The sequence below is a fragment of the Penaeus monodon genome, unplaced genomic scaffold (assembly GCF_015228065.2).
Source record: "Penaeus monodon isolate SGIC_2016 unplaced genomic scaffold, NSTDA_Pmon_1 PmonScaffold_8280, whole genome shotgun sequence".
NCBI classification, from domain to species: domain Eukaryota; kingdom Metazoa; phylum Arthropoda; class Malacostraca; order Decapoda; family Penaeidae; genus Penaeus; species Penaeus monodon.
In genome coordinates, this window is record NW_023663527.1 from 1 (window position 1) to 10695 (window position 10695).

Genomic DNA, 10695 nt, shown 5'->3' on the forward strand with positions numbered 1-10695 from the left:
TTACAATCTGGAAAGCAAAAAATCCCAAAATTGGGTTACAACCCATTACAGTTATCACAACTCCATGTAAATTTTTTTTTTTTTTTGAACCGAAAAATGTCATCATAATAAAGTTGACATGTATGAAAAGATTGACAAGGGAAACAAATTACACAATGAATTGTTTAGAATATTCATATCAAATCTGTTCTTAATTTCCGTAAGAACATATCAATTACTGATAAAAATAATAATTTGCTTCACACCTAAAAATGAAATTTACACATCTTCCATAGTGATCTTATTGTTCTTCCATAAAGTGACCACTGAAGTGTACTAGGTGCCAATAACACTACATGAACAAATATTTTAAATTACCTACCTTTATGCAAAATGAGTTTAATACATCAATACATATAATATGGCAATAAATATGTAAATATCAAATGGTAACAAAAAGGGCACAAGTCACTTTCAAAAGATATAATGGATTGTAAGGATTGTAACCAATGCTGTTTATAAACCCAAAAAAATATATCACCAGCATAGAGGTTCTGCAGCATACACTTAAAAAATATATCAGAAACTCATCTCAAAAAGTACTTGATTCTTAATATGCACCTACTGGCACAAATTTCGAATTAACTGTAATTGATACCCCTGTCAAGTGTGACCCTCTATAAATAACAGAGGCCCAGATTTTCTTCACTAACCAAAAGCATTACACCAAAAATATTTAACGGTATCCCAAAACCATTAATAAATTTTTAAAGCCCTACAACTTTTCATTTACAATCCACTTACTAATTTTTTACACAGCTTACCACTAACATGCGCTTTATCATCTAAAGCCATGAGAAGGTTGTATGGACTCTGAGGAATGACTTCTGACCTTTGTCAAAAGCTCCAAAAACCCATACTGGTATAGATTTTCTGGGGCTAAGGGGCCCTGCAATGAAAGGAAAACCATTATACGTATGTAAATTAATTATGATATCCAAATATTACATTACTAGGTTTCATGAAGGAACAAATCGTCTTCACAGCAGAGACAAAATAGTTAATAAATAGAAAATAACTAGAGGAGATGGAGGAGCAGCAAAATAAAAGAGAGTAGAATAACATTGGAAAGGATATTGTGAAAGGAGAACAAAATTTAAACCTAAAAAATACTTACACAAAAAATCGTGAAAATCAAAAATTCCTGAATATTTAGCAAGTGGGGTCTAGCAGTATTTCCAACGGAAGATGCATCGAGCAGAAAACCATCAACACCAGCACTCCCATAGTAGATTACAGACTCACTCAATCCAGGGATGGCAGTATCCAACTATAACAGAATGGGTGGAAAAAAGTCAGCAAATAAAAAAAATCAGTTAAACAGGCAGATATAAAGGATGAGAAATTGATTTTTCCATGTTACCGATCCTGATGAAAAAAGTGGAAAGCAAATCTTTTCACTAGACTTATACAACAAACGAGTTATCAAAAAAAAACTCTCAGATTATATTTGAAACAATTATTACCTTTATTATATCAGACTCACTTTTTTTTTAATGACAGGGATGTACTCTGAAGTAGACTCAACTCCACTCATTATATAGCCCCACACTGCCTCTGCTTTGGCTAAAAACCAGCAGTAAGTATGGCCCAGCCAGTTCACATCCACGATATAGTATAGTGGAAGGTTTAATATAACCCCATCTGCAAAATGAGAGAAATAAGATTAATTTACTGACTTATTATGCAATTAGGGGTACTGGCTTCCTGGGGAATTCACATTTTTTTCATCTGTGAAAAAATGAAGAGCAAGTAATTAAAATTTATCATTCATGTTTTTTAATAATAATAATAATAATAATAATAATAATATTATTTATGAAAATAATAAAAGGAGAAGGAAAAAAGAAAATTAAGAAGAAGAAGAAAAAAAAAAAGGAGGAAAAAGAAACAGTGACGAAAAAGCAAAAGATGAGGAAATAAGGAATATGAAATAAAATGGAAAAGAAACAAAGAAAAGAAGAAAAAACACAAAAAAAAACAGAAAAAAGAGAATAATCAAAATAAAAGAGGAAATAGAAAAGAAAGAAAAGTAGAAAAGAAAAACAAAAAGGTAAGAAAAGAAAAAAGAAGAAAACAGAAGAAAAAGAAAAAAAAAAAAATTTAAAAAGAAGAAAAAAGTAATGATTAGTAATGACTGATTCTAATATTTTGTCACTTTATACTTTCATTGAAAAGAAAGAAAATAATGGAAAATTTAAAATACTCACTTGTACGACGAATAAACGACTTTTTCAGTGTTTTCCACAACCTCAATATATGGCACAAGTCCAAGCTTCTCAAATACTGGCCAAGCTTTATCCCGATAAAAGTTAGCAAGATAAATACATGTAAACATAAATTATTATATAAATCTACAAATTTCTTAAATAAATATAAACATTTACATTAAGGTTTATGGGATAATTCTATTAATATTTATTATCAGAAAAGAATGATAACTGTATTTTTTGGTACAGTAAATGCACATGCCTTATATATTTTGTGTATGTTTGAAAATTTTGTGTGGCATACAAACTGGTGTATTGTTATGTATATATCAGGGATAACATTTAAAGTTTATGGGGACATGTGATCTGCTTGAACACAAATATATGCAAAAGTGTATAAAATTATTTGCAAAAATAAAGGCAACTTACCATAAAAAGACCCTGCACTTTATATCCCAGACAATGACTGTTACAAGAAGTATAACCAAAGCTTTGCCATATATGGTCGGGGTGTTTTCTTTTTTGCAACCTTCATTTCCTCCAGCAAAACTGAAATTTCATTACATTACTTCATTAGAACTTTTAACAATATAAAAATACATTTCAGAAACCTAAATATCACCTACTAGTTCTAGCATAAGAGTCTACGCACCCAAACTGCTTTGCAAGCCAGAGAAATATATTTTATAAGATATCTGAAAATTCAAAATACACATAAACCCGAATGAGTACATTAAACATGTAATAAGTGCAATCAAACTCCAAAATAAAACCAGAAACTCTTATACTATGGAAAATTACTAAAAAAAAAAGTCTAGACAGCAGACTGAGGGGCACTGTCATTCTAGGTATACAAAAAAGGACCACCCACCCACCTGCATGAGTGGAGGTATGAGGGGTTGCACCTAGCTACCCACACAAAATGAATTATATAATAAGCCTCAAAACTCTCACAAAATAACAGTTTTCAGAACACTCTAATTCTCGGGTAAATGTCTACTTACTTAATTTCACAAAAAATGAAAATCATAAAGACTATTTAATACACCATCTTTTCAATTTCACCAAAATGAAAATCATAAAGACCATTCAAGTTCATATATTTAATATTAATGCATGGTTACACCAGAAAAAAGCATTTTGAACTTCCCCCAAACCACTGTCTATTAGCTACATCATAGCAGACATGTGAATTAACCTATATGAAAGAAACTCACCAGATATTTTTAAGGGCATACCTTATGATGATTTCAGTCAGTTTTAGCAAAAACAGACTTTTTGGCCAAGACATTACTTTCCGCATGCTTCAATTTCATCAAAAATCAAATCTGCGGGCTGATTCTCACTTTTATTATTATATTTGTTTGCTTTAAAACATCTGACGATGATTGTGGTTTTCCCCACATTTGAGCCAGATAAGATCTTCTCTTCAAACTGCGACTCTAAATCACTGATTTTTATGCTAAGAATATGCTGTTCGCATTCAAGAGCTCTAAATGTGTCCTGCAAGATTTCACATTATTACTGATCACTTCTACCTGATCACAAACATGGCTGAGGTGATTTACCAAACGTTGAACTGGTGAACACAACAGCTTTCTGAACTTTTAGTTTGATCGGTGATAACTCTGCTAATTCTGAACTCAGATCTGTTGGACACATGAATCTGGTGTTTGTGAAGCAGGTGTTTGTTTTAAACTGTCTACTTCATTCTTTGAAACCATATCAGAAGGTTTCATGCACTTCTTTGTGAAGTACATTCTTTTTTCAATGCTTAAATATTTTTCCTTCCCAGTGGAAAACTTACTGCTGCTGCTGCTGCCTTTTCCAGAGGTAGAGCTACGTACAAATTTAAATACATTTGCAGAGCATTTAATTGAGGTTCAAGGAGATCCTCCTGACTGCTGAAGACACTGCCATCTGTTTCTGGTATTCCACTGCTAACTTATACCATCACTGACATCATATTCATCATTCAACAAATCCTCTGAACTGCTACACCCACTCCTTAACTTCCAAATGTCTGAACCATTCTACAAAATTTTCCCTTTTGAAGAGAGTTAGCATGGTAATCCAACAGATCTTCCTTGCTGCTTAAAGAACTATCTTCAGTTGAAGCATTTTACTCTGTCTTCTTCTATGTTCCCATGAGGAATTCTCCTCGACTTCTTCCATAGCGGTGGAATGAATTAGAGGCGCGTACATATGAATATCTCAATGGCACTTCTTCTGACTCATATTGCTTAGCATTAACTATGGGACTGGGTGATCTTGATAAGGGTACAGAAGCATGCCGCATTCTTCCTTTATGATCAAGAGCTGTATATCCACATATCTTTGTATACATGATGAAAGGGCTTCAAAAAGATTGTTCATATGCAACTGACACTAATTATCAAATTTCATATTGTGTTGTAAATTTTGATAAATGTACACCAGTGTCTCTTGTCTGCATCTGCGCACAAAACCATCAATACTATCCACTCACTTCTTGTATGGAAGATTAAGACACTAGTGAAGCCATACATACAGGGAAGCCACATTATCTTTCCTTGTTACTTCCTCATATATCTTACATACATAGTAATTTACTTATTAAGCTTTTGCTTTACACTCCCAAATATATATGCAAAATGGAGGTAAATTTTAAAATAATTATAATATATTAGTGAATTAAAATTAGAGATTTCCTTTTAGATGTTGCTCTAAACATAATAGACGTTATCTTTTGATTTATGAAAAGAGACACTTACCTTTGTTGCTTACTAGCTTCTCTAGTTCAGCTACTGCAGATGCTTTTGTAACATTTTTTCATTTGCAGCTGCAAAACCTTCTATCGTTTCTAGTACCTCTTGTCTCTTGATACGCAACTCTGACTTAAAATCTTCATTCTTTACCTGTAATTCATTTATCATAACCATTAATTTAGACTTATATAGCAAATAAAAAAAATTACAAGGCAATAAATATAAACTTGACCTAATGTCAACATTTATATATATACCACACACAAACATATTTGCTTTTCTATACCTAAATGGACGAGTAGCAGGGCAGACTGAGGCAGATGCTTGAGGTACATCTGTGACCAAGTTTTCCAGCAATGTGGGTCCTGTGTCAGGCACTGAACCAAGCAGGTTAGCAACTGTGTAGAGGAAATAAGTATATTTAAACAAAAAGAAAATAATAAAAATAATGAATAAAAAAATAAAGATAAATAAATAAATTAGATCTATCACGAACAATATTAATCTCCAGACTAAAAAAGCAATCAACTACTATTATTCCACATAGTGACCCAAATACAACAAGATACTAAACACTGTTTTCTGAAATACAGAAAAATCTAGAAGGCTAAAGAACTAACCTCTACTCTTAACAGATGTGGTGCACTTGGATCGAGTCGTCGCAAGAAGGAGGGGAAGAAATTGCGAAGAGTTACTTCTGGACGTGAGCTAAAGGCAGTGGTCTGAAAATTAAGTTTTCAATTCACCATGGATCATGTAAAATTCATGTAAAAGCATACCAATAATACCTGCACTTCAAATGTAAATTTACACCTACTTCACTCATTCCTAAATAATTTCCAAGGAGTGTAAACTACTGTGCATGTGAATAGTTCACTTGAGTATTTACAAAAAGAATACATGCACAGAAATATATGTTGTCATCTTTTTATTTCCCATTCTATCTTCATGTTCCTCACAAATATATACTACAGACTTGGAGCAAATAATTTGTAAATGCATAATTACCTTCACTTTTGGATAGAGAGCAAAAAGTTGTCTTTGGATTGGTTTTGATAGTGACCCTGAGTTGCACCATGTGAAGTCTAGAATGGAGAAAAACTCTCGCACCCCCAAGACTTTTGTACTGTCTTCGCCATCGCCACCACCTCCTCCCCAAACACACTACTCCATAGTCTACCACAAATGAGGAGTAGTTCTTCAAACCAATAATCGGCACCATCATCTCAAGCCCATACTGAAATAAACAATGATATTTTGATTTTAGAATTTCTATAGACATACCAATGACATAAACTTTTAAAGATCAATAGCAGCAAATGGATAAAAAATTTAATTAGCAATTACCTTTTAAACCAACATTGAAGTCATTGATCCCTGCCTGTCCAATAGCCAGAGTAAGGAGAGGCAATGTGGGTGTTTGGGACTGAAAACTCTGACGCAACTCACAATATGCTGGCAAGTCATCACACATACATGTGGACGGTGCATTGACATGATCTGTTGGAAAGGGTGAAAACTCTTTATTTTACTTAAATTTTAGATGTACAAAAAATCCTTTTTTAACACATTAGTGCAGTACATGCACTCACCACTTTAGTTTTGTTTTATAAATTTTGTTTACACATACACTTGGCAACTAAGGATTCAATTAATTCAAGGAATAGAGTAAATAGGCAAGATCAGGTAGGCTTAGTAACTGACTCTTTGGTGACTTATAGAACCAGCTATGGTACAAAATGAATAAACTAAAATCACTATGGGTGTGGATACAACAGTACACATGTCCTGCCGGTATTAGTAGGTTAAAGAATTCCCAAAATAAAAACTTTTAGAATTTTACACTTCATTACAGGACATCTTTCAAACCCTGAAATTATCCTCATTTCTTTTCATTATAAAACAAGAAATTCCTCAGCTTTTATTACACTGAAAAACTGATGGTTTACAGTATTTTTTTTTTCTTAAAAGTTAGCATGTCTCTGAGAATCAACTCAACTTGTTTGCAATTTTAAGTATTTGTGTTCAAGTTATATAGTTAAAATTACCTGAATGAAACTTTGTATCCAGCCACATTACCCCTTCACTTGTTCTTGCACCATGGATGTTACACAGTGTTTGTGGAATGCGCAAGCACCTTGTCATTGCAACCGGAGAGGGTCTGTAGCAACAGCTGTAGAACAAAGAATACAACTATCAAGAAAAGGCTTTGTCTATTTATTTTCCTTCAACATGATTCTACAATAACTTAATTTGGCTTACTTTTGGTAAAGCAAATATACCAGAATAAAGTTTTTAATATTCATGGAAAAAAAAAAAAAAAAAAAAAAAAAAAAAAAAAAAAAAAGCATAAGAAAGTGAGAGACTCACTATGAAAGAGTGAGAAAGACAAACAATGAAAATGATTTTGTCTAGACATGACATAGGGTCAATTATAAGTTTTGTCATAATTCATATAAAAAAAGATGCTGGCTGCAGTGTCTGTATCTAAGCAAGACTATGGATGCACTATGAGGTTTAAATTTTTTGACTTGGGAAGACACAGTGAAGTGGGATACGAATCTGGCTTCCCTTGAAGTTGGATCTGGCATATGCACTGGGTTATGCGAACATTCAAATAGGAAGCTAAACCCTTCAGCCAAATCAGTGGAGTATCCAAGAATCTTGCAGTAAAAACCATCAAGAAGGTTCTGCATTTCTGCTACATTCAGCTGAAGAAAAAATATGAAAAAAAAACTATTAACTAAATAAATATTTCAAAATGTAAACACTGTAAAAGTCCTATATCTTATATAGCTATATAGCCAGATAGTTTAAGAGAGACAGATTGTGAGTTTAAAACTATAGTTATTTGCAGATGCATCAATATGCACTTGGAACTATGGCATCTTTAAAAAAAAAGGGCAATATAGCTTAATTGCTGATCAATTCCCCCTTTGGGCACTGAGTATATATACACTACCTACTGTAGTGAACTTGTGAATTTTTTTGCACAAGTGTAAAGCCACCAAGGAGTCAATTTATTATTGACTTATAATTACAGAATTGTTATTAACAATACCTACTGAATCTTGGTGATGAAACCATCACCTCATGGAAAATTTGGGCTGCCGGCTGAGGTGAAGGGAATGTGCCTCCATGAAAATAAGTTGCACAAATTTTTTGGATGAAGATTTGACTCAGTGGGGATTTAGGGAAGGGTTCTTAAATATTTCTACTGGTAAAGAGTGACTCCAAAAGACACTATTTCATGTTCAGGCTCTATTCCTGCCACCATGACCAATAGTGCAGAATGTTTTTTTAGAAAAACGAATAATATGAAAATATAAACAAATTACCCCAAATAACAAAATGATACTAATTATTATTCCATGGACTTGAAGACTCCCCAAAGAGATATGAGTCTGTGCAAGGAAAACAGTTTTTTTTACCATCATGATACAGCATAAAAAAATGTTAATACAGATGGGGGACAGGAAAAGAAAACAAAAAAGACCCCACCCCATGAGAAGACATCCACATTACTTAGATGCAACAGGTTAATGCACGCTTGGATGGCCAATTTATTTTTCTACAGACTACATTTTATTATTAATCATGGCAATGCAAAATTCCCAATTTTTCAAAGAGTGGTTTTGGAGTAAAAGGGAGAAATAATTTTTTTCTAAAAACCCAGATGTATCAATTTGAAACCCTTAGAGGACTATTTCTTTCCCGCTATCATTTGGGGACAAAAAAAGAACCCAAATGGTTTCCCCTAGGGTAGCTTATGAAAACCACCTGGTATATTTTGCCAGAATGACATTTTTGGGGTTTTTTTGTCTTTTTGGCTGAGGCTTGAAGGAATTGCTGCACAAGGCTGCTTGATAAGAAATTTTTTTTGTATGGATTTCACACCGGGCCATCCACACAGATTACAGGATTTTTCAAGCGTTTTGGATAGAAAATATTTTTTTTTTTGAAAGCAGCGCAGGTGTCTTAAAAAATGTTACTGTAAAGTATGCCTGGGTTATTCTTAAAAAACTAAAAAAGAAAAAAGTTAAGTTCTATTCCAATACATGCAAACTATAGACTTTATCTTTGGGGGGAGAAAAACAAAAAAAAAAAAAAGACAAAAAAAAGTTAAAAGTGAAGGTATAAAAAAACACTTCCCAAAATTGATCTCAAACAAATAATCTCCCTTGCAAAAATACGTAGAGATGCCCGTAAAACATATATGCTCCCCAAAAACCCCAAAATACATCCCCCCTTGCGTATACTTCCTCCAAAGTCCCCGGCGACGGACGCTTTACTTTTCTTTTCTCCCTTTTTGGTCTTTTTTCTGTTCTTTTTTTTCCCTTGGTGGGGCAGGTTTACGATTTTTTTTCCCTTTTTGGGCTAAATTCGCCCGGGTTTTGAAATTTTTTTTAAACTTTTTGGGAAAGACAAATATAAAAGCTATAAAAAGGATTCTTCTTTTAATTTGACAATAATACATAAATAAAAACTGAAATATACAACTAAGACGGCACACTACAACTTCATAAAATCATAGTTTAGTTTTCGTAGTTTTAACTCACATGTACTTAACTTTCTAAGTTTTTTCTTACTTCATTTTTACACTTATCATGCAATGAAATCCTCAAAATAATAATGTAAATATGCAATGCTGAATTCTTTTGTCTAAGAAAAAAATCCCAGCTTTTTTAAACAATAAAATTTTTGACTCTTTTTGTGAACGAATGAGTGTGATTCTTGTTTTTTTTTTTGTGAATATGGGAACACTAACTTCATTTTAAAATTTTTGAAAAAATCGTACATACTTATATCTATTTGAGTGTTGTCATGAATTTTGGCATAATGGGGGGGGCCAGGAACTGCCCCCAACGGGAAACACCCCGGGGGAAGTTGTAGAACTTGCCCCCCATGGAAAGTCCAGGGGGAAGGGTCCCCAAGGGGCCCCCTGAGAGGGAGTAGGAAGGTGGGGCATCCCCCCCTCCCATAAACCCCCCAATTCCTGATGGGTCCCCAAAGGGTAAAGGGGAGTAAAAAAAAAAAAAACCAAATACGGGTGAGGTCCTTATTTAAATTTTAAAATACGACATACGATAAAAAAAAACAAATGTTTGATAGTCTGGATGCCACTCCCCACATTACTTTACTTTTAAAATTATAAATTTAACAAGTAAATTTCATATCTTTTGTGATCTAAAAAATAAAATAAATCTTCCTTTTGCATTTTAAAAAATTTTTGATATTTTTAAATGAAAAAAAACCCTTCTAAAGTATATCTAAATCCTATGACACAAAATCAAAATAAAAAAAGTATATTTTCTATGATTACAAATATGATCCCCATTCCCCCAAAATTCAAAAAACCTTTTTCCAAAAGAAAAAAAGGAATAATGAATCCTCTTCATGAAATTGATCCACACATGTACACAAACCCAAATTTTCATCAAGGGTTGCGTTTGCAAATGCAGGATCCAATACAGATCCCTTTAACACTTTAACCAAAATTTTGGGAGGGTTAGAAGATTTACATTGATTTCATTAAAAACCCTCCACAGATTTAAAAGCATAACTGGTACTAAAATATGTTTTGAATGGGATTGAAAGGTCCTTCCCATTCAGAATAAAAAAATTTCTGCTACTGTGCAAGTGCAAGGTCAATTTTAGTATGCTTTAAATCTAACTTTCTTCTATTTCAAATTTTGCAT

At 33.0% G+C, this 10695-nt stretch overlaps 1 pseudogene; it reads right to left on the reverse strand.

Moving 5' to 3' along the window:
• Positions 1-258: 258 nt before the first annotated feature.
• LOC119571839 lies at positions 259-9965 on the reverse strand (annotated as a pseudogene).
• Between the last annotated feature and the right edge of the window lie 730 nt (positions 9966-10695).